Below are 25,779 nucleotides of genomic sequence, written 5' to 3' on the forward strand. Positions count from 1 at the left end.
CTGAGTTCCAGTGTAGTTTCTTCCTTTTTTTCCTTCTTGTCACAAATTTCAACACATTCAAGGAGGTTTTCTACAACGATTAAGTCATTGGGAGGATAATCTTTGACATTTTTGGATTGGGATTATCTACTTTTTCTTCAGAAGAAACTACGTGTATTGACACAGAGCCATGGCAAGGGATGGCTCCGACCAATGGGAGCTGCAGTCTGAACAGACCCTGTGTGACAAGAATGTGTTGAATCCTGTAAAATCAAAAACAGGCACATCATGCCAGAACTGTTGGGTATATCTACAGGAAATTGCTGTGCTACAGACGAGAATTTTTACACTTGATGCAGAAAGAGGACTTCATGAGACAAGAAACAAATTTCAACCACTGTCTGAACTAACTGTGAACGAGCCAGAGAGAAATTTTATAAATGGGAAGCAGGGAATTAAAAATGATCAGATTCATGAGGGGAAACGTGAAATTTGCTGTGACATACAGAAGAAGAAGCACAAAGCACTCAAGGACAAATGATCTGTGCCATAGGTGAGGGCGAGAGATATCCTGCTTGTGGGAGATGGTGCTATAAGTGCTGCAAACAATGAGAGGATCAACACATGCAGCTATCCAAATGCTGAGGTCAGTGACATAACTGGACTTCTCTCCCAGGAGCTGTCAAACCACCCTGGAATCAAACAGGTCATCGAGCATGTGGGAGCTGTTGACACCAGGAGAGGAGAATTTGAGTTTTTAAAAAAGGATTTCTTAGAACTTTTTAACAGACTTGACAAGCTGAAAGTTCAGTCATTCTTCAGTGGGCCTCTCCCAACGATTGACAGAAGGATCAATAAGTTCAGTCGCCTCCTTGCTTTGAATACTTGGCTTTCTAATACCTGTTAGTCTCAAAGAAGAAACTTTATTGATAACTTTAACCTGTTTTTGGAACGGGTGGAGCTCTTTAATCGAATGGGTCCCCACCTGAATGGACGTGGACTGATGCGACTGACAGACAATCTCCTGCACTGTCTGAGGAACCAAAAACATACTGGGCCTCCTCTCCATCAGCCAAAGTCTCCCCTGCAGAAGGAGAGCCAGCCCCAGGATGACAACACTGACACTGCTCCAACTGCCTTCCCTGAAGATTTTCCTTCATCGACACCCCCACCTCAGCCCCAGCCCTGGACCTCATCATCACCCCGACCCCTGCCTTGGACCCCATCACCACCCCCACCCCAGCCCGGGATCCCCCCACCTGTATCCTTACTCTCCTCTGATTCCCTGGCATCCTTTCCCTCCCCTGTCCCACCTCTTAGGTTCACAAGCCAGATGGAAGACTGGGCAAAGTCTGGGATTAAAATGATCCCACTCACCCCCAGTATGGCCAGATTCGGTAGTGGGGACAATATTCAAACCTTTACATTAGGCAGACTCACATTCAGCTGATATTTGTCTGTCTGATAAATTGACAACAGTTAGGGATTCATGCTGCGGGTGTAATAACATGTATGATATTGTCTTTCATCGTTTCTTACCCAGCCAACACTTATTTCTTGGTTTTGTGGAGGTTTGGACTAGCCGGTGCTGCGTCCCCTTCTCCTTTGACCTCTGCCTCAAAAAGCTGGAGAGCTGGCTCGTGAGCCGTCCAGTGATGATGCGCTTGATGGGCCAGGCGGTCTGCGGGGATTCCCTCTGACGTAGTGTTGGGGATCCCTTTTGTTTTCCACGTCGTCCTTCCCACTGCACAAGGGATACACTTTCTGTTGTTTGTAATCGTCATCTCTTTCGGCAGCTCTTTTGAATTTTTTATTTTGTTGGTTTTTATTTCCTTTTCAAGGTCTGCTTTGTATTTTTGCAAGTTGTTTTCAAAGGCTGAAAGTTTCTCCATGTCAGTTATTTGGGCCATCAGTTCAGTCTTAACGGTTCGTATATCCTCATGAATCTTGGTCAGCTGTTCAGTGGCCTCTGGATCGAGCATCGAGCATGTAAAACCCCACAGAAGAGGAGGTGATATAAGAATCCCCTTTTACTGCAAAGAGAGAGTTATCACATATTCACTCTCCAGACTTTAACACCTAAGAGCCTTAATCAAGATTATGATATAAAACATTTTCTTTAAATTTAAATGAGTTCCTAAATATTTAAAATATCGATTGGCTTGGAGAAGTTTTTATTAAGTGGGTACGCTTCTTATATAAATGGCCAAAAGCTGCAGTACAAAGTAATGGGTACACATCTTCATATTTTGAGTTGGGGAGAGGCACGTGTCAGGGTTCACCACTTAGCCCTCTATTATTCTGTCTGGAGATGGAATCTTTAGCAGCTGCAATTCGGCGTGATGCAAATTTTCCAGGAGCAATGGGGGCTCTGTCCACAAATTGCTTATGTACTGTATGCAGACGGTATTCTTTTACTGGTTTCAAACCCTGTGGCCTCAGTGCAGTCAATGTTTAATACAATTAATAACTTTTCTATATTCTCAGGATACAAGGTCAACTGCGATAAATCAGAGGCTCTACCTTTAACAAAGTTTTGTCCCACTACACTTTTCCAAGCAGGCAGTTTTAAGTGGCCCAGACAAGGATTAAAATATCTGGGCATCCTTTTCCCCCCTGAATTAAACAATATCATCAAGGTTCCAGAATTTCTCTGGAATGGAAAGAGACCACGCATGAATATGAGGAAATTACAAAGACCAGTTAACAAAGGGGGCTTAGGGTTCCCAAATTTGCTATATTACTATTATGCATTCAACCTAAGGCATTTGGCAGACTGGAGAGAGCCCCTCCGTGGCTCAGTATTGAACAGTCTGTGTTAGCTCCTTTACCTCTTCTAAATTGTTTGTCCACCAAACCTTTTAAACACACAATGGCTTACAAAGTCATAACTCACCTTCAAAGCATTTGAAGAAAAGTCTCTGGTATGATAGAGTTTGATCCATATTTAAATAGAGCTTCTAGTATTTGGTTAAATCCTAAGTTAATTATTAATAAAAAAAAAGCATTTATCTGGAAGGAGTGGGTTGAAAGAGGCATCCTTGTGTTGGAGAATTTATTCAATACTAATATACTTAAATCATTCGATGATTTGAAATTACAAAATGACTTACCTAACTCACAATTCTGGAGATATCTACAACAACGCCATCTATTGCAAAAGACTTGTGGGTTACATTCCCCAAGGCCAGCAGATAAGGTGGATAAAATTCTTCAGGTACTGGGATGGGGTCATGAAACAGCTAAATATTATAGGATGCTGATGGAATATGAAGGGGATGGAGATGTCTCAGCCCTTAGGCTAGCCTGGGAAAGGGATCTAGGGGCATCATTTAATGAACAAGAATGGGCTAATATTTGTAGGAACTCACAGGCAATGTCAAGGGATTTGAAGGTGAGGCTTATCCAGTTCAAAATTCTACATAGATTTTATTGGACTCTGAGTAGGCTTTTCAGACTTAAAGGACTCGGCTATTTGTTGGAAATGCTGCATGGGTGAAGGTACGCTGGTACATGTGCTATGGTCATGCCCCAAGATTAATCAATATTGGTTGAAAATCCACAGTTACATTGTCAATGTCATCCAAAGAAAATTTGTATTCTGTCCCAAGTTATATATACTAGGAGACTGCAAAGCATTGTCTGCCTTTTTCACAACCACTGAAATATTGGACTGGGCAGAGTAGCTGCATATGAACTGATGTCATATAGGATGCAGGACAAAATAGAAAAATATCACCTGAAATGGGGCATGTACCTTGAGAACATACAGAGGTCAATGTAAAGATTAAGTGAAATCAGGTTAAGTCTCTTTTATCAAGACACATTGTTTGTGTAGTTAGTCATTATTATTACCATTATTAGTATTTTTTTTTCTTTCTTAATTAATTAATTAATTAATTAATTCTATTTTTATCTTATATTTTATTTATTTATTTTTTATTTTAAAATTTTATTTTTGGGAGCATTTAATTCAACTGATCCCTTGATCTTATTAATAAGGTGTTTCTTAAGGTGTCCATCCATATTGTTTTTCTGTTAACAGAGTGAGAAATAAGTCATATGGTAGAAAGTTGACCCCTCTTAGTCAATGGGTGGGCTGTTTTTTTTTTCTTCTTTTGTTGTTGTTGTGGTTTTTGGATGCTGTATATATTACAATGTATTCTGAGGACTATAGTATGTTTAATTTCAATATAGGAAAAATAAAAATTGCCAGTCATAAAAAAAATAAAAAAAAAAAAATGATGTGAAATAAAAACAGCATTTTTACATTCTACATCACAACTATTTTAAAATCCTAAAAATACCCCATATTAAATACTAGAATCTCTTGTTTCTAATGCTTGTTGGGACTTGGATACACATCTTAATTCAGTTAAAAATGGGCAAAGTTAAAAATAAATAATAATATTAAATAATTAAAAAAAAGAAATTAAAATATATTTAGCCTATGCTTTGTTCAACATCTTTATTGAACCAAAAGTTTAGATGTGGCCAAATATGGGGATGATATTATTGATGTTCATGTATTGTCTCTATATGTATTCTATATGTATTCACTATGCATTTTTACTTGTATTTTTGTATTTTAATGTTCTGTGAAGTTTTTCTCCCACAGGAGTTTTTTTTCTATACGGTTTACCACACCTGCATCATGGTGTTTTTCAGCCTATTGGTGTCCGATATCTTTATATATGGGTGTGGTCCCCTTTGTTAAAAAAAAGCTATCACCTGAGGAAGACCTTTGGTTGAAATGTTGTGATCCAATAAAACATTTTTTGTGGCATTGAGTAAGTGTAGGGGCATACCCTCCTTTTCCACTGCTGTTCTTCAACTGCCATGCACCCTCACCAAAAAGAAAGAAAGAGATGTGCTTATAGCCCCTCCTTTTTCCTATAGAAACATACATACAATGAAACAGTGCTTGGTAAACTCTGCCTTCACTGGTAGATTGAAGCCACCCAAAAAAAGCAATATCAGTTTAAATATAGTCTATGCTATATTTAGAGTTTTCTTACCAATTTTGATAAGACAATCTTTACCGATGGGGATTTGAGGTTGTTATATCAAAAACACTAGACTCCACTGAGAAAAACTATGATTTTACTCCACTGAACAGCAGAGCTCTACTGCTGCCTCCCTCAGCTGTTGTGGAAGGTAAAGAGGAGACAATATGCAAATATAGTGAACACAAACTGATATTGATTTTCTTAGTTGGCTAAAATATGTTTTGCTGCAGCCCCATCCACAGCAGGACATCGTTTAGCTTCTGTGTTGGTGTTGCGGGGCTGTACTTTATTTATCAGAGGAGGGGGGCTGGGGTGTAACTTTTTTATTTAGGACTCGGCTATTTGTTGGAAATGCTGCATGGGTGAAGGTACGCTGGTACATGTGCTATGGTCATGCCCCAAGATTAATCAATATTGGTTGAAAATCCACAGTTACATTGGTGTTGCGGGGCTGTACTTTATTTATCAGAGGAGGGGGGCTGGGGTGTAACTTTTTTATTTAAAATAAATATAAAATGCTACCTTTATAAGTTATGTGCTCCTTACATTGGCCAAAATTAAAAAATACATGTCCTTCCTCCATGCTCACTTTCCAATTAAATTATCTGGGTGTGTTAGTTCAATTTTGAGAAATTTCAATTTCATTCATTTCATGTTTATATTTATTTAAAAAGTCCAGTTTTACTCTCACTAACACAATAATTCTTACATCATGTAAACACACTGAATGACCAGTTTAAGTTGGAAATAAAACAAAAAGCCATTAAAATGTCCAGAAGGAAATACATTAATAGATAAATAACAATAAACAACAAACAAAATAAACAAAAAAAACAATAAACAAAAAAATAATGACTATTCTGAAAGACAGCCTGTTACTCTATCCTCACCTCCTTACCTCTGGTTTTATGCACGGCCAATTTGGTTTATACTCACAGTTATGTGTGAAAAAGAAAACTGAAATGTTTGTCAGCTGATGATGAGGTGTGTGAGTTCATATAACTCAGACTGGAGGTCAAGTGCTGCTTGTTTTTCATTTAAGTATTCCAAATTGTCGGCATCCACAGTCATCATGTTTCATTTCAATGCACACATTAGGAGAAAAATTTGACATCCCGTGATAGTGAACCCAAGCAACATTTCCCCTTGATTACCTATACGATACAGTTGATCTCATTAAAATATTTCTGTTTCTGTTTTCAAATAACAGATTGAGGAAATGTCACCAGCTGCACTGTGATCATAGCCTAATAATTATTTCATAATCGTGACATTGTCTGACATAAATTCAGGTTAATTAGCATGGCTGTGTGGGCCCTATCAACATTTAAAATGAGAGCTTACTGAGACAATTAGATATGACAGAACTTACTCTGAACTTAACGACCACACAGCAGCAACTGTGACATGAACAAGCAGACAGTCTTTGACTCAGCCCTTTAAACCTCCGCTAAGTCTCCTCCCGCTCATTGTCTTCACTTGTCTTCACTTATACTGTGTATTAATAGAACGTTATGTATATACTTTATATATATATATACTGTATGTATATATATATATATATATATATATATATATATATATATATATATATATATATATTTATATTTATATTTATATATATGCATATATATATGTATGTTATATATATATATTCTACTCATTTACATGTTTTGTTCCTGTTGTTATACAAGTTAAATGTACTCACAGCTCATAAATACAAAATGTTAACCAGCAGTAAACTTCTGACTGCTGGTCAAGTCTACATGAAATAACATCGTCTGAAAAAGTTCACATATATACAAATTAATGACAGCAGCTAAGTGATACATTAGCATTTAAAATTACAGAGAAGTAGCCTTCATAACTTTACATCGTATTTAATATTTCTGTGGATTATGGCAGTGTCCTAGTAGAGCTCTGCATATCTGCAACTCTGTAACAGATTGCGATTGTTTGTCCAGTGCAGCCTCTGCATGCTATGAAATATAATCAAATTCACAAGATGCTTTTGGACTCACTGTATCCAGTTAGAGAAGTGATGAAAGAGGCCCTTTGAGACTCCTGGTGGCAGAATAGAGAACAGCATGTTGGAGTTTTTGAGGCTAGAGGATACTGTGAGCTTGGTGAGCTACAACTTAGATATTTTTTCAACTCCTAGACTTTCACTAAGTCTCCTGAGTCTGCCTCCCATCACCTTTCTGGACTCTTGGCCAGGGTTCCTTTCAGGCAAGAACAACTGAGAAACAAACTTTACAAATACTATATTTTAACAGAAAGCATCTGTCTGTGAAGTAGTCTTGGAAACTTGTTACATACAACTTACAGCAGCTATCATCAATATATCCAACAAGATATCAGCAACTGTAATATCCTTTGTTTAATTGAAACTTGGCTGAATCCTGGACAGCTGCATTCCCCAAGGTGCCTCTTTTTCTATTTGGGGCAGCTGTGGTATAGTGGAGGAGCGGGTCCTCTAATCAGAAGTGCTTTGTTTGATCCGCGGCTCCTCTACTCAACATGTAGAAGTATCCTTGGGTAAGATACTGAATCTCCAAATTGCTACTGATGGCTGTTCTATCTGCTGGTAAACGTGTGCAAATGGTTAAAAACTGGAAAGCAGGAGGCATCTTGTACAGTAGCCTCAGTCACCAGTGTGTGAAGGTGTGTAATGGGTGAATCAGACTTTGAGTGGTCAAAAATGACTAGAAAAGCACTATACAAGTGCAGGTCCATTTATGCTGATCTTACAGAGCAGAGGACTCTGGGAAAAAGGAGAGGAGGGGTGGGCTTTATGGTGAACAAGGACTGGTATGACAGTAGGAACATGCAACATGTTCTCATCCCAACTCATCACATTGTGCTGCTCTGTCAGTGACCTTCTGCATCTACTTATGGCGTTTGAGGTTGCTTGCTGTGTCAGCTGTTTACGCTCCAGGATGCTGTTATGGTGATGGCAACAAATACACATGGTGGGATAAAGCAGCATGGTCCCTATGTTTATAGAACAGTATAGGCCATCACAATGGTTAGGTTGTGGCAACAAAGTCATAAATGGTCAGGTTTAGGCAAAAGAAGTTTCTTTTCCATGATAAGGCGTGGAAAAGAAACACACAAACATCTACATGGGAAGCAAACTCCACACTCCTGCACGTAAGTCAGCTGTTTGTGGGACCCATCCACCTCCCTTCAAGCCTGCCCTATAAGGGTACGCTCCTTTTATCACATGATTATCAGCAGCATTATTACCTGGCGCTATCCTTCAGTGTTTCACGCGCATGTGGCGCTGTGACACTGCCCATGCACAAGACATGAGGACGAGTCCTGTGCCGTCTGGCTGTCCACTAGCATTTAATTACAAAAAACAGAATTTATGCTTAATCTGATAATAATAAGAAGAAATAATGCTAGATAAATGCAAGTTTAAGTGAGATAAGACATTTGGCATAACTTACTATAATGTGGACTTGGGCAGTATGTAATATTTTATACCCTCATGACTTCATGAAATTATACCTGGGTACGCAGTTAATGATGGTATGGGTATGCTGTGCTAAGAGTTTTCTTTGTTTTTAACTTCTAAAACATGATAAATTAAAGTCACATAGAGTTTATCTTGTTCAAGTTTTCTTCTTTCATGCAAAATGTATATACAGTCGTTGGGTCCAGTCTCAGATTGCAAAAAGAAAACAAAGTCAGTGTGGTGTTGGAGTGGGCTGCTTAATAATGACCACAGTGGAGGAATATCTTAAATGTCATCCATTCATCATCACTACAGAGAACTTTTAAAGGTTGCTGATAAGATATCATACAGATGGTAGTGGCCATACAAAAAATCTTCTTGAAAAGTTTGACAAACGCATTTTTTTTTACTGAACAATGCAAGAAATGTCCTTTACATCTGTTACCTTGGTGGAGTATTCAACAAGAAAAGAAACCTAAACCAAGATTGGTAGGCACAATGACCCATCTCTGAACCCTGAAATTTGACAGAGAATGTTACTATTCATCTTTTTAAATTGCTGACTCATTCATTGGCTTTTAGGAAACTATTGACATTCTAGGCAACAATAGGAACTCTGAGCTGTAACTCTACTGCTGGATTTTGTTGGCAAACCTGAAATGTACAGACTCCAAATGCTGCAGCCCCTCTGAACCTTTCTTTGTCCAAACAGAGACAGGCCTGCCTGAGATGAGAGTTAGCAAATGACCTCAAAAACAACATTTGGCATTATGGCCTTTCTTCACTCTGCAGATTCTTGTCACTTATTGACTAACACATCGGCAATATCCATACGTTTTTTTGTGTTTTTTTTTTAAAAATAATTTAAAGTTTTATTGTCTTTTACGGTAATGGACAAACATCAAAACAAGCATGAAAAATAAATATAGAATTACAAACAAAAGACTAACACAACAGGCAGCAAACATATAAGACATTAATGAATGCAGAAAGCATCATAGATGCATAACATGTACAATTACACTTAATCAATATCTGAAAAGATCAGGTTCTAGTTTTCTAATATATACCAGCCGAAACTGTCCCATTGCTCCTTAGAAAAGTCATTTTTCCAGTTCATTTTCCAAGCATTTTTTCACATGCAACTATTGCCGTCATTTCCTCTTTCCAAGTTTTCATTGTCAAGGTTTTTAGCTCTTTCCAACATTGCAGAATTAGCAGAGCAGATGTTATCAATCCTGGTATTAAAATTCTACATGATTGTGAACAGTTGAACAGTTTTATCCAGAGGAGACATAGCTGTGGTGATCTGGGCAGGAAACATTCTAGCCAATCTTCCATAAGTTCCAAAACATTATTCCATAATGAGAAAACCATTTAGCATTTGCTATATATTGGCGGTATTAACATACCTCTAATAATCTAATATAAGCCTGTGTCTGAAAACACAGGATTTGCAGCCCGTTCTGATTCAGACTTCTTCAAATACCACCACTGCAGTGATTTCAGCAAAAGATCCCAATGCCAAAAGCTTGCTTTTGAGGCTGTATCATACGCTGCTGGGTGGTGTCAGTCAAAAACACGACTGGACGGAACATGTCATGTCCGCATGATACGCCGCTAGAGGGCCTCGGGTTAAAACGCTGCCAGTAACAATGTTATAAAAGCAACACAAAGGTCCCTATAGGGTGGGGAGCAGGGGCAATGGATGAATCCATGGATGGAGGACTGTCCTGGACTAGGACTGACAACCATATAATCACCAAATTATAGATGGCACTTGAGAGATCAATCAATAATAGTCATAATGTGCAACTCTAGTCACATCATAAGCCTTTGTAACTAAAATACTGTACTCTCTTTCAAAAACAAATAATGAACTGCACCTTTACGGTTTTAGCAAACCTATTAAACTGCAGTTCTTGAACCTCAAGTTGCACCAGGTCAAAAATTTCCTAATATTCTCTGCCTTTTTTCTGACTCTTGTTGAGTATAAATTTAGTAGGACTTGTGTTTATCAATAACCACAGCTCAAACTACACAGTGGCTTTCAGGGAAGAATCATTTTCCAGTACTGACCACTACCACACATGTCACATGCAGACATGGGAGTAAGTCACACATGCACAAGTCACAAACAAGTCTCAAGTCTCAATCTTCAAGTCTCAAACAAGTCCCAAGTCACTGCAGTGAGAATCAAGCAAGTCAAGTGGAGTCCCTGCTATAAGTCAAGCAAGTCAAGTCAAGTCATTGCTCAGGTCAAGCAAGTCACAAGGCAAGTCATACGAAATTCTGATAATGTACCCCAGTTTCCACATTTAAATCAGTTAAAAGACAGTAGTCATGAAAAGTTATGTTTCATTTATTTAAACATTGCACAGTCCCGTTCACTGCTTATATCTTATATATCCTACTGATATTTTACATTTTGTGGCAATCAATGACAAACCTCCTAATGAATAACAATAGAGAGTGGGACTTTAAAATAATAATATAGCCCTGTAGCTCAAAAGGGCTTTAAAGTGAAAACAAAAGTGCGACACAAAAAAATGACGATACAATGTTAAGCCTCCTGCCCTGGCTCACACCATGTCTCCTTGGCCTATTAAGACATCTGTCTGAGATGCTTCTCATATGACACTGTGTCAATGTGTATAAAAAAAACAACAATAAATAAAAATATATAGCCCAAAATATGAACATTACTGACATTGTTTAACATTACATCAATGTTCAAACCATGGAAACTTGTTCAAATTATTCAAGTATAATGCTTTTGGAACGCCACTAAATGGCATTCTTTAAGCATGCCTGACTTTTATGGGACATGCTATTCATCTTCTTTTGTGCTGTCTGCCATATCCACACTAACTAGCATTTTTGCCACAAAGTTAAAGGAATATTTCACTTTTGTATAGCTTGTCAACTTTAAAGGAACACGCCAACATGGGAAATGCGCTAACCATCTTCTCTAGAGTCAGACAAGAAGATAGATACCAATTTCCTCTGTGCGTTCAGTATAAAGCTATCTGGCTAGCCTAGCTTAGCACAGATGAATGGAATCCACTTCCATTCATTTTTGCTACTGTAACCTAGGCTAGCTTGCAGCTGGATAGTTTTCTATTGAACAAACAGAGAGAATATTGGTATCTATCTTCTTGTCTGACTCTGGACAAGACAGTAATTGCATTTCCCATAATGTTAGCGTGTTCTTTTAAGCAATCTTACCTCCTTCTAAGTGTATCTACTGAACTAGCGACCAATGTTGTCCCCGTCATCCACTGTCAACACCACCATTCCTTCCAGGTGTCAGGCTCCTCATTCACTTCATTTTGGGGACCTCAAGGTGGCGGTATACACATGAGACTGCATGAGAACAGTCAATCCTCCCTACACATGTTGTAGAAGAAGATCATTTGCCCCCTCAGGACATGAGACATTTTTCAGAAGTGCTCACTTTTTGTATCTCTAAGGAAATATGATATCCCTTTAACGTTGTGGCAAAGATTCTGGCAAGTGTGGATAATATTCCCAAACCAAATTAAAAAAGTAGATTACATTTATATGGAGAAGAGCTTAGTTTGGACATTCTCTTTTTAACATACATGAAGAAAATAAAATATTTTCATTCCAAAGTGATGGACCTTGAAGTCTTATTCATTTCTCTCTAGATACTGTATGTCTGATAAACACAAGCAAACACAAGCAAAAACATTAGTCACGAAATGCACTTCAACACCTAACACATAACCGGGTTATTATCATACACAAGCAACCATGTCATGACAATCTATATTCATGAGAGAGTAGGTAAATGCACAGTGCAGTCTTAATGAGGTGCTGGTACTGGCAGTGAGAGTTAAATAAGAAGAAATAATGCACACTCAATGTTTTAGCTCCATTTAGGTTATTTTAATTACCAAAAAATAAAAGAACCTAAATGGAGCTACATTGAGTGTGCGCCATATTTCTTCTTATTTGGATGGCAATCTATACCAACATACTGAAAATTTATTTTATAGCTTATTTCTCATATGGTCTGACTTTAAATTGGATTACTACCAAAAACATAACATACTTTTTATCATCACAGACATAGCCTCCTTGCCGTCATCTGCGGCCAAAACATCATGGGTCAACTACATGGTGCCAAATGAAGGATTCAGCAGAGCAGGTTTTAGGTATAGAGGGTCAGAGAAGGGTATGGTTGCTCCATTACTCTATCCATCTGCCATCCTCACATTGACAAAGATCCCTCTGAATCTTCTTTGCAGTGAGCCTTGCAGGCTACGGATTAAGCCATCCAAGTTGCACACTTTGATTTTCCAGGTGGTGATTAAGAGAAAGCATACAGGGTACTATAGTACTTATGGTCACAATCTTTTCGCCTTGTGTGAGGTCTGTGGCTTCTCCAAAAGGTTGAAGGACATCCACTAGTTCCCTAATCTGATTCCACTCTCTTGCTGTGAATACTGTCTCTTTGTGTCCCCCATCATCAAGAACTTTAGACAGCTTCAGGTGGTCACAGTCAAGCACTGATTTGAGTTGCCTCAGTGGTAACAGACGCAGGGATTCCACGCTGCCCAAACTCCGTCTCAAATTTCTCCTTTAAAGTGATGCTTGTGTGGGGCAAGTAGCTCAACCTGGAAGCTTTGGCGAGAGCTACACTGGCAAATTTTGTCTCTTTAAGGTCATCTCCTATAACCAATTAAAAAGTGTGTGCAAAACATTGAAATCTTGTCTGGGTTTTATGTGCTCAAAGAATTTTGACTCCAATAAGAGTAGAGGAGTCAAGTCAAGTCAGTTTTATTTATATAGCCCATTATCACAAAACATGGTTTGGCTCAGAGGGCTTTACAGTGTACGACATCCCTCTGCCCTTAGACCCTCACATCACCCAAGGAAAAACTCCCCAAAAAGAACCCCTGTAATGGGGAACAAACCTCAGGAAGAGCGGTAGAGGATAGTGAGGGATCCCTCTTCCGGGACGGACAGACGAGCAATAGATGTCGTAAATAGCAAATGAAATACAATCATGGCAAAAAAGGAAAGAGAAAGAGAGGGGGGAGAGGGGGGGGCACAGCAATAATAGAAACAGATGCATGTCATATTACAATAATGGTAGGTGTGAAATTAGTAATTGCTCTCTATGATGATGTTGAGAGAGATGATAACAGTCTCATGCATATGTTGGAGGAGGGCTTGTGTTTATATAAATGATGCTTGGTGCACAAACGCAGTTAAAGTGGATGGACTGTGCGCACCCATGTTGAGTTCTTGGTGCTTAGATGTTGTCCATATTATCTGCCCAGAGAATTCACCAGTGGTTATATTGTTGCTGTATACATACCCCCAGATGCTAATTCAAAAACTGCACTGCAGGAATTGTATGATGTCAACAGCAGCAACATCACCAAGCAACCGGATGAAATCTTTACAGTAGCTGGCCTCAAATCTATCTGAACTAAATTCCACCAGCATGTCCAGATCCCCACCAGAGGAAGACACATCCTGGACCACGTGTATACAAATATTCCTGACAGCTACAAAGCCCTCCCACACCCTCACTTTGGCCTGTCAGATCATATTTCTCTGCTCCTTCTGCAAACATATTGTCAGCTGATAAAAAAAGGCTCAAACTAACAGTTAAAGCTGTTAAAGTGTGGACAGGTGAAGCTACAGAAGCTCTACAGGAATGTTTTGAGCACACAGATTGGCAAATGTTCAAAGATGCTGCCACTCAAGACAACAAGATCAATCATGAAGAATATGCATCTTCTGTGATCATATATCATCAAATGTGTTGATGACGTGGTGATCACAAAGACGGTGAGATCATTCTCCAACCAGAAAGCCTGGATAAATAGGGAGGTGAAGGCTCTTCTCAGAGCTTAAAAAAGCTGCCTTTCAGTCAGGGGACAAGGAGGCATACATCATAGTCAGAGCAAAACTGAGAGCTGGCATCAAGGAGATTAAGAGGAGACATCAGCAGAGACTAGAGAGAGACCTCAGCAGCATCACCACCAAAGATATGTGGCAGGCGATTGAAAATGTCACAGGCTCCAGAAGCAGGAGCGCCCCCATCATGTGTGAGGCCAAGATGCCGGACGAGCTGAAAACACATTTTACGCTCGCTTCGACCTCCTTAATCAGGACTCAGCTGTGAAGTCTACTCCGCCTCCAGAGGACCAGCCACTCTCAGTGAGCACAGCAGATGTGAGACAACTTCTGCTGAGAGTGGATATAAGCAAGTCCACAGACAACAATTCCAGGATGCATACTAAAAACTTGTGCTGATCAGCTTATTAGTGTTTTAACTGACATTTTTAACATCTCACTATTGCAAGAGACTGTTCGCTCCTGCCTCAAGACAGCCATCATCTACCATATACCCAAAAAGCCTGCTGTGTCTAGTCTTAATGACTATCGCCCTGTGGCTCTTACCCCCATCCTGATTAAGTGCTTTGAAAAACTGATTCTTCAACTCATCAAAGACAACATCCTTGCCATCCTGGACCCTCACCATTATGTTTTCAGAACCAACAGATCCACAGAGGATACCATTAGGACTCTGATGCAAGTTAAAAAAATGTACTGCAGGAATTGAACGATGCCATCAGCAGCAACATCACCAGGCAACTAGGTGGAATCTTCATAGTAGCTACTGATTCTAATCAATAAAACCTTAAACTCGATGTAGCACTCTACATTAGTGCTCGACACTAGATTCCCCCAGGGCTGTGTGCTCAGCCCCCTCCTGTTCAAACTGTACTCACATGACTGCACTCCCAGACATCAGGAGAACTCTACTGCGAAGTATGCAGACGACACCGCCATTGCTAGTCGTATCACAAACAGAGAGATACCACAACAGGAGGAAATCAACAATCTTGCAGAGTGGTGCACAGAGAACAACCTACTGCTCATCGTCAGTAAAACCAAGGAGCTGATTGTTGATTTCAGAAAGAAGGAGGCAAAGACACATACCCCTGTCTACAACAGTGGAGCTGAGGTTGAGCAGGTAAACAGCTATAGGAATTACTATCAACCTATCTTGGTCATCGCAGATCACCACCTGGGTTAAAAAATCACAGAAAAGGCTTTACTTTTTACAGAAACTTAGGAAGACTAAATTCCAGAGCAAGATCCTGGTTAACTTCTACAGAGGAGCAATAGAAAGCATACTTACTGGAAACATCACAAACTGGCATGGTTCATGCACAGCATAGGACAGGAAGGCTCTACAGCGGGTAATTAAAGCTGCCTAGAACATCACTGGTTCCCCTCTACAGAGCATCAGTGACCTCAGTGAAGTGAGGTGTCTGCACAGAGAATATGAAAGACAGCAGCCACCCCAGCCACAGTCTGTTCATCCTGCTGCCAACTGGACAAAGATACAGAAGTATCTGCTGCAGAACCACCAGACTACAGAGCAGCTTCTTTCCCCAGGCTGTGAGACTCCTCAACTCCTCCTTCAACGCCAAAACATGTAGAAGGATTTAGGATCACCTTAAATTTCATTTCTTCTTAAACTAAATTAAAGAAAAATGACAATACAATTTCCTTGTACCTTCTTTCTTGTATTACCAGTAGCGTTTCTAACTGAAGCCATCTTGCAGCATATCATGCAGATGCAAAAGGTGCCTTTTGGCCTTGCAATCTTCCACCAGTCTTCCACCATGCTTAACTAAGATGATGACACTGTTACACATTACCTGCTTAACAGCATGCTTACATTGCCATTGTAAGCATTCTATCAGCACTGATGTGCCTAGGTACATAGGCAGGAAGACCTTTTTTATCCAAGTCTTCTACATGCTAATTGACACGGAGAGAGTGAGATGTGTTCCTCATGGTGATGAACTCACTTGCAATTACTACCCGACTGCAGTTTTTCGTAGCTCTTTGAAGAATTGTTCAGCTCTCTTTTTATGTTTTAAGGGCAACAACTCTTGGTTTCACTCTCAAAACCCTCACTGAGTTTTTAATATAGTTATTGACTAGCTGGTGAACATAGTGGAGCATTTAGCTGCTGAACAGACAGATATTTTTATCAGGTGTTGGTAGTGGCTGAACCAAGCTAGTTATAAATGCACATAGTAAAATGTGCCAATAGTTGGGTGAGCCTGTATCAACAGTACGGAAGTATCTGCTGAGGCTAAACCACAATGGCTGGCCCAACTGACTTTACAGGCAAATTAATCTTAATGCCATGGCCAGCCTCCATCTCTGTTTAACTGGCTCCACTAGTCTTACTAAAGAGAGCTAATTAGCAACTCCTCTGGTATCAGACAGTGTCCAATGCATGAATAAAGCTTACTGAGGATTTCTTCTCTGACACCTCCCTCTGCAGTGTTTTTCCATTAACTTCACTTTGACAGCTATTGGTCAGAAACAAACTTTGGATTTCACACTGAACAGACCAGCATGAGTTAGTCACACAAACTACTGCTTCCAATTTGCTAAATGTCTCTGCTAAATCTGTTGCCACATTTAACAGATTTCAGATGTTCTGAAAAGTTCCCACAAATAACAACAGGGAGCATTGCTAATGTGTTGACTCCATGAGCATACGGTGACAAATTGGCACAGCTGATACTAATGAATGTATATGAGCACTACCTGCTTGATAAACCCATAAAGGTGTCATCACTGGGCTTCCTTTGCACAGCTGATCTACATACACCTATTCTTAGCAGAGAGACAGAGATAGCATTATATGCAAATTAGCATATAATGTCAACTGGCAGCTTCTCGCAAGTTTTTAAGCAGCCAAGAGCTGGTCTTATTGGAGGAGAGCTGGCAGTACCTGGTCAGGGAGTTCTGCACAGCAGACATGGTGGCGGGTGTTTGGGATTACAAAGCCAAAAGAAAAAAGCTGTTTCTTTGTTCATGACAGCAACAGTTTCCTTGGGTGGGATGTGATGAATCCATTCCATACCATTTGACGGCAATTTCGGAGCAAGGCCAACGGAGCTGGCTCAGTTTTAAAGGCCTCAATAATTACTGCAAACACACACACAGATGATGCCTAATGAAGCGCCAGCAGCACCACGCCAGTATGTTGGCGAGGCAGCTGGATGACACCACCTCATAATGCCTGATAAATGTACTGGCAAGATGGATGAAGAGAGACTTACCTGCCTCTTCAATTTCAGCTGTTTTTTCCACATTGAATTTGGTCAATTGAATAGAAAAGCTTCTTGCTCTTAGTTACAAGGCTCATCTACAAATTCAATTCGAATTCAATTCACAATTGTCATTCTGTTGGCTACTTTATATTCAGAATTTCATGTATTTAACCCTTTAACACCTGGATCAACATCAGTTTTCCTGTGCGGCATTCAGATGCCTTTTGATTTGGTTTGATTCTTTCAAAAAAGTGGGGAAAATAGGCAGTGAGCAGCTTACTAGGAAGTGTCTCACAAACTGCAAGATATTATTAGATTTAAAACTGTTTTAAAAAAAACTAGGGGAAAATGTCTACGGAGAGAAGACAAAAGGTAGGGAAAACTGTCCATCTGTCATGTCCTGCTGTGTGAAAGTTTTCCACCAGTCCAGCATTCTTAAATATTTGTCAGCTCCTACTGTTACTGTTTGCTGATTATGGCTTTTCTGGCTTAACACTGGGTTTTTTAAACACTGCCCACTAAGCTGAACAAAAGGCTCACAGCTTCGGTGACAAAACAAAACAGACTGACCCATTAATGTGAGTGAGGGAATGGCTGTTGATGCATATGTAAAAAAAAAAAAAAAAGGCCACAGATAAGGATGATTTGGATTAATAAAGCCTTAGTGTCCAAATCTCACTAAAACAATTGCTTGAAACTTCAAATTTGAATTTAGTTTACATTACTACAGGCAGCAAAGCTAGCCCCATCATCCTAATAATGAGGGTGCACTGAGGAAATGGCGATTGTGTGCACCAAGTAGTGTTGTACCTGATAACAGTTAGCTCAGCAAGTTCTTTATTGAGATCTATGGATGTTTGAGAAGCACAGCATAAGTGACCATGAATATGTTTACATGTGCAAAATAGCCAGGTTTTTTGCCCTTATTCTGAAAAAGACAATATTCTTTCAAAGCTGTTTACATGGCTAATGAAAAAATAAAATAAATATCCCACTAACATGGACTAACATGTTTACATGCAACTGTAATACTCCAATAACATGCTCTAACATGTCATTTATCATGTCAAAATATGGGAAAATAGAAAAGCTGAAGCCCCTTGCCATTTTGCGTCTTTGCATCAAAAAATTATTTTTACAGTTTCTCTCCGGTGGTGTACTTGTTGGACTCCCTCTTTCCTCCCTCACCTTCTTGAAAAGGTCAGCACTGTGATATTTGTGCATATCCAAAAACCAAATGATATTCAAGTCTTTCATAATGTTTATAAGCATGCATGTTTCTCCTTCCGCCCAGAAATGTGGGAATTTCTTTGACATGCATCTCTACCAAACAGCTTTGCAAACTGTTGGAAAGTTGGTTTGTGTACAACGTATCAATGACAACAAACAGAGCCGGCTGTAAACAGATAAAAGACTGTGTGTCGCAAACTGTAGTAAAAAAAACAACCAAGATGAATATTCTGAATTAGCTGTACACATGTCCAAATTATGATCCTAAAACCTGCATGGACATTGCGAAGCTATAAGCTCAGCATTAGTCTACTGGAAAAGGAGTATACTATTAATGGGTTAAAAGAAAAAACAAAACAAAAAAAAACATACGTAATCTGACAACCCCTACTAAAATTGATATAATTCACCTTTAGATAAATAAAAAGACAACTGGGGCAACTGAAATGGAGTGTTGATTTGGAAATGCGCAGGATGGAGCACCAGACCAATGTGGACACTCAGCTGTAGTATGAGTGGACCTGCTAGCCCTTCCATGCCACCGGTACAAGACAGCAGCTGTCTGCGGATGTCCAACGCAGGCAGTATGTCTGAGGTTTTAATGTATGTCTGAGGCTTTTGGAAGAGGAAGAAGACTAAGTTTATCAATCCCTGAGGAATATTTAGTTTTTTCACTTACAGAACATGTACACACAAGCCTGAAACAAACACATGCACAAACAGGAGTTATAATGGTGGAGAATCTGTGTTAGTTTCTTTTAATTTAGTACAGTATGTGGGGTTTTTGTCATTGGAAAAATTTCAGAAGTTCAGAATAGTATTACAATACAAACACAACACTTGAAGGCAGGTGACTCACAGTCATGTAGACAAACCAGTCTCAAAATTTAACCAAACTGACAACGACTAAAACTACAAATATTTCTAGTTTGTTTTATTTTAAGTTTTGTAAGTACACAATATTTTTCAGTTAGTTTTTTAAATTTTTCTTTCACTAAAGGTTAACTAAAGGTTTTTTTTTAAAACCCAGTTATAATTTTTTGTTCATTTTTAGTTAACTATAATAACCTTGTTTTTGGCAGATAGAGGGGGTCAGTAGGCCATGCCCCCAGTATACACAGACACACAGCACGCTGCACACACACACACACACACAAACATACACACACACACACACACACACACACACACACACACACACACAGAAGGATGCACTCAAAATATCATGGTAGAAAATCATTCTACCTCTGTCTTTTCTTTGTGTTCTGATTCAGTTTTTTAGGACACACTCTTCTCCCCTACTCCCAGAGGACTTCTAGCTGGTGGAGGTTAATGGAGTCTAAAAAACACGTACGTAGCAACAGAGACATGAGCACACACACAGACTCACACACTGTGTACTCCTTGAGGTGTGTGCGCTCTACTTTTGACAATATTATTGAGAAAGTAAGAGGGGAAAAAGTAAAGAAGACGGATGGATGGATGGATAAGGGCAGGTGTGTACAACCTTCACATTGAGTTCACAGCAGATTTTTGATCTTTCAGTACGAAGATGAAGTAGAAAAGCAATTTTCACTATGCAATGTCTCCTGTGGCTGCCTGAGGGCACACACACACACACACACACACACACACACACACACACACACACACATACACACACACACACACACACACACACACACACACACACAAACACACAGGTACTTCAAAACCAATAACATGAAGCAATGCCCTCACTCAAACAGAGAAGCATAGTTTGACATTTAAAGACAAATCCAGCCTAAACACTATCAGTATCAGGAGTAAACTTCAGGTTTTGGTGTCACTGGCTCAGAATAAGAGTGTGTTGGTTTCTGACATTTTGAAGCATGTTCAGCAAATATGCAATTATAAACAAAAAAGACAAATATTAATAAGATTCAAATCAATATTTGCATAACTTAAGGGAGCTGTAACGGTGCATGTGTTTGTCTTGAACTCTTTTGTACAGGAGGCACAGCTCAGGATACAGCATTCTTTGTTTCAGTAAGCAGCTTGATTGTGTAATGATTATTGATTATACTTTATTTGTGATTTTGTGGGAAATGTGTCTTGGACACAGTGCTGCTTGCTTCACAGTAACATACAAATGCATCACATCACACAAGGCATCACCTTAATTGCCAACCATCCATCCATTTTCTTCCGCTTATCCGGGGTCGGGTCACGGGGGCAGCAGCCTAAGCAGGGAAACCCAGACTTCCCTCTCCCTGGCCACTTCGTCCAGCTCTTCCTGGGGGACCCCGAGGAGTTTCCAGGCCACCTGTGAGACGTAGTCTCTCCAGTGTGTCCTGGGTCTTCCCCGGGGCCTCCTACAGGTGGGACGTGCCCTGAACACCTCACCAGGGAGGCGTCCTGGAGGCATCCTAATTAGATGCCTGAGCCACCTCATCTGGCTCTTCTCAACACGGAGGAGCAGCGGCTCTACACCGAGCTCCTCCCGGATGACCGAGCTTCTCACCCTATCTCTAAGGGAGAGCCCAGCCACCCTACGGAGGAAACTCATTTCGGCCGCTTGTACCCGCGATCTTGTTCTTTCGGTCACTACCCAAAGCTTGTGACCATAGGTGAGGGTAGGAATGAAGATCGACAGGTAAATCGAGAGCTTTGCCTTTCGGCTCAGCTCCCTCTTCACCATGACAGATTGGTGCAGCGTCTGTAGTAATGCGGACGCTGCACCAATTCGCCTGTTGATCTCCCGCTCCATCCTTCCCTCACTCGTGAACAAGACCTCGAGGTGCTTGAACTCCTCCACTTGGGGCAGGACTTCGTCCCTTATCCGGAGGGGGCACGCCACCCTTTTCCGACTGAAAACCATGGCCTCGGATTTGGAGGTGCTGATTCTCATCCCGGCCACTTCACACTCGCCTGCGAACTGATCCAGTGAAAGCTGAAGGTCACAGCCCGATGAAGCCAACAGGACCACATCATCTGCAAAGAGCAGAGACCCAATCCTGAGGTCACCGAACCAGACCCCCAGTTCGGTGACACCCTGGCTGCGCCTAGAAATTCTGTCCATAAAAGTTATGAACAGAATCGGTGACAAAGGGCAGCCCTGGCGGAGTCCAACCCTCACCGGAAACGAGTTCGACTTACTGCCGGCAATGCGGACCAAGCTCTGGCACCGGTCATACAGGGAACGGACAGCCCGTATCAGGGGGTCCGAAACCCCATATTCCCGGAGAACCCCCACAGGACTCCCCGAGGGACACGGTTGAATGCCTTCTCCAAGTCCACAAAACACATGTGGACTGGTTGGGCAAACTCCCACACACCCTCAAGGACCCTGCCAAGGGTCCAGAGCTGGTCCACAGTTCCACGACGGGGGTGAAAACCGCATTGCTCCTCCTGAATTGGGGGTTCGACTATCCGGCGGACCCTCCTCTCTAGTACCCCCGAATAGACCTTACCAGGGAGGCTGAGGAGTGTGATCCCCCTGTAGTTGGAACACACCCTCCGGTCCCCCTTCTTAAAAAGAGGGACCACCACCCCAGTCTGCCAATCCAAGGGCACTGCCCCCGATGTCCACGCAATGTTGCAGAGTCGCGTCAGCCACGACAGCCCCACAACATCCAGGGCCTTGAGGAACTCCGGGCGGACCTCGTCCACCCCCGGGGCCCTGCCGCCGAGGAGCTTTTTGACCACCTCGGTAACCTCGGCCCCAGAGATAGGGGAGCCCACCCCCGAGTCCCCAGGCCCTGCTTCCTAACCAGAAGGCGTGTCGGTGGGATTGAGGAGGTCTTCGAAGTATTCCTTCCACCCATCCACAATGTCCCGAGTCGAGGTCAGCAGCGCCCCGTCCCCACAATACACAATGTTGACAGAGCACCGCTTCTCCCTTCTGAAACGCCGGATGGTGGTCCAGAACCTCTTTGAAGCCGTCCGGAAGTCGTTTTCCATGGCCTCACCGAACTCCTCCCACGCCCGGGTTTTCACCTTGGCGACCGCCGCCTCTGCACTCCGCTTGGTCTGTCGGTACCTGTCTGCTGCCTCCGGAGTCCCACAGGCCAAGAAGGCCCAATAGGACTCCTTCTTCAGCTTGACGGCACCCCTTACCGCTGGTGTCCACCAGCGGGTTCGGGTGTCGCCGCCCTGACAGGCACCGACCACCTTACAGCCACAGCACTGGTCCGCCGCCTCAGCAATGGAGGCACGGAACATGGCCCACTCGGACTCAATGTGCCACCTTAATTGCTCCATAGCAAAAACAAACCCCCCCCCCCCAAAAAAAAAAACAGTCATGAAAATAGCAGCTTTGTATGGAATTTAAAGTGCATGTGCTAAGTGCTAGTTGCATATCGCACACTCACCTTTTGCATGAGATTTAACAATAAAGTGCGAGTGCTAAAGTGCTAGTTGTATATTGCACACTCCCATATTGCACTAGATTTAACAATAAAGTGTGAGTGCTAAAGTACTTGTGCTTTTGTTGCACCTTGCCCTATTGCACTATTATTAGATTAATTAAGCAGCTTAATAGAGGCTGGAACGAATGTTTTCTTCTCGAGGGAAATGTTTTGTGCAGACAGGATGTTGAGGGTCGGCAATAATCTTTTGTGCTTTTTTCAGAACGACTTGTTCATGAGGGCTCTGAATGGGCTTGTATACTCTCCTGCCTATTATCTTCATGGCTATTTTGTGCATGCTGGTCAGTTTGCTTTTTAGCTGCACTGTTAGATTCCCAAAACATATGGTGATTCCACATTTAATTACGCTCATTTAGGTTCTGTACTTTTATTCTATACTTTGGTTTGGCAGGCAGCTTTCTTCAAGGTACAAGGTACAAGGTAATTGTATTGTTATTTTTCTTAAATGTAGTTTAAGAAGAAATAAAATTGAAGGTGATCCTAAATCCTTTTACATGTTTTAGCGTCAAAGGAGGAGTTGAGGAGTCTCACAGCCTGGGGAAAGAAGCTGCTCTGTAGTCTGGTGGTTCTGCAGCAGATACTTCTGTATCTTTTTCCAGTTGGCAGCAGGATGAACAGACTGTGGCTGGGGTGGCTGCTGTCTTTCAGTATCCTTTGAGCTCTGTGCAGACACCTCACTTCCCTGAGGTCACTGATGCTCTGTAGATGGGAACCAGTGATGTTGTAGGCAGCTTTAATTACCCGCTGTAGAGCCTTCCTGTCCTGGGCCGTGCACAAACCATGCTAGTTTGTGAGTTTCCAGTCAGTATGATTTGTATTGCTCCTCTGTGGAAGTTAACTAGGATCTTGCTCTGGAATTTAGCCTTCCTAAGTTTCTGTAGGAAGTAGAGCCTTTTCTGTTTATTTGTAACCTGAGTGGTGATGTGTGATGACCAAGATAGGTTCTCAGTGATAGTAATTCCAAGGAACCTATAGCTGCTTACCTGCTCCACCTCAGCTCCACTGATGTAGACAGGGGTGTGTGTCTTTGCCTCCTTCTTTCTAAAATCAGCAATCAGTCATTTCTGTAACCGCTTGTCCTCGTAAGGGTCACGGGGGGCTGGAGCCAATCCCAGCTGTCATCAGGCGGAAGGCGGGGTACACCCTGGATAGGTCGCCTTGGTTTTATTGACGTTGAGCAGTAGGTTGTTCTCTGTGCATCACTCTGCAAGATTGCTGATTTCCTCCCGGTATTATCTCTCATTGTTGCTTGTAACTTAGTAGATGGCTTTTTGTCAGTTTGTTTAAGCATTTCGTCTGGCTCGGTAAACAATTATGTTTAGTATGATAGGTGATTTTCTCTGGTTTAGAATAAAACTTTTGTGTTTCAGTATGTGACTTAATCTGATCTGGTAGGCATCTTTGTCTAGTTCGGACATGGCTTTGTACTTTCAGTAGGCAGCTTTTTTCAGGTCTTTCTGTACTTGTGTGCTCAATTTCCTTCACTTTGATTCTGACGCCATTTGTAATGAACCAAAACTTGAACGCAGTGTACAGGTGCACCCCTATTACTTAAATACATCTTTTAAGTCAAAGCAAGCTCACTGCAGTCTATCCCTCATGGTTATATGAGTGTCTCAGAATAAAAGGTGAGTTGCAGCCTGTGTGAGGGAGGAAACAGAGTGATACATAACATTCTGTCTGCTGGAAAGACTTAATTTCTTGTTCTCTCCTGGTTTCAAAATCAAACTCCTGGATCAGCCTTAAGAGCCCCTACCGGTTTATTTATCTATTTTTTTTTTTAACACAAACGGCTCAGGAACTATATTTTGTAATGCTTGGCCATGAGAAAAGCAGGATAATACCCTTAATGTAATAATGTCCTGAAAACTGTAGATTTTTAAGTCAACAATTTACATTGTAGACACTACATTTGCCACTTTAGCCACAGTTTACCCATCAATCATACATGGTGCAGCCATATACCAGGTTTCAATAATCTTGTTGTAGCATGAACCAGCCCTTTATCTTGTCCCATTTTACTTCCAAGACATTAGCACAACCAATATTCTGGGCATTTCCAAAGCTACAGCCACTGGAGCACATTGAGAGAGAAAAAAAGAAACAGCTCCTAGCTCAAGCTGTTTCATCAAAGAGCACATTTATCTGGTAGGAAATGAGTAATAAAGCAACAAAGCTGGAACTGCAAGTCTGAGAGATGAATGGCATGCCTGCCATCACCCCGCAAGGTAGAGGCAAATAATTAAGCAACAGATGGTATACATGTTGTTTCAGAGAAGAAACTCACACATAGCGATAATGAAGCATTTACATGCCAGAGTTATCAATCATGATGATTTGTCAAGGATTGCTTTATTGTTGGATTTCAGTCCACAAATTGAATAAAGTCAGCTCCAAGAATGACATGAACAGAATGTGAAACGGTGGGGATCTGACTTGTTCTTCAAAGTAAGAACTACTGGCACAGCTATGATTGCTACACTCATACGTCCAAACAAGCCAGCTCTTTTTTCTTTATCCCCCTCACTCTTCTAATCCTCTAGTCTCCTCTCTCTGGG

The 25,779-nt window shown here is 41.2% G+C and overlaps 1 pseudogene; it reads right to left on the bottom strand.

Moving 5' to 3' along the window:
* Positions 1 to 12,671: 12,671 nt before the first annotated feature.
* LOC148189488 (zinc finger BED domain-containing protein 4-like) lies at positions 12,672 to 21,561 on the bottom strand (annotated as a pseudogene).
* Positions 21,562 to 25,779: the final 4,218 nt, after the last annotated feature.

Source organism: Plectropomus leopardus, chromosome 5 (assembly GCF_026936395.1).
Source record: "Plectropomus leopardus strain MGB_pleo_1.0 chromosome 5, ASM2693639v1, whole genome shotgun sequence".
In the NCBI taxonomy this organism is placed as follows: Eukaryota; Metazoa; Chordata; class Actinopteri; order Perciformes; family Serranidae; genus Plectropomus; species Plectropomus leopardus.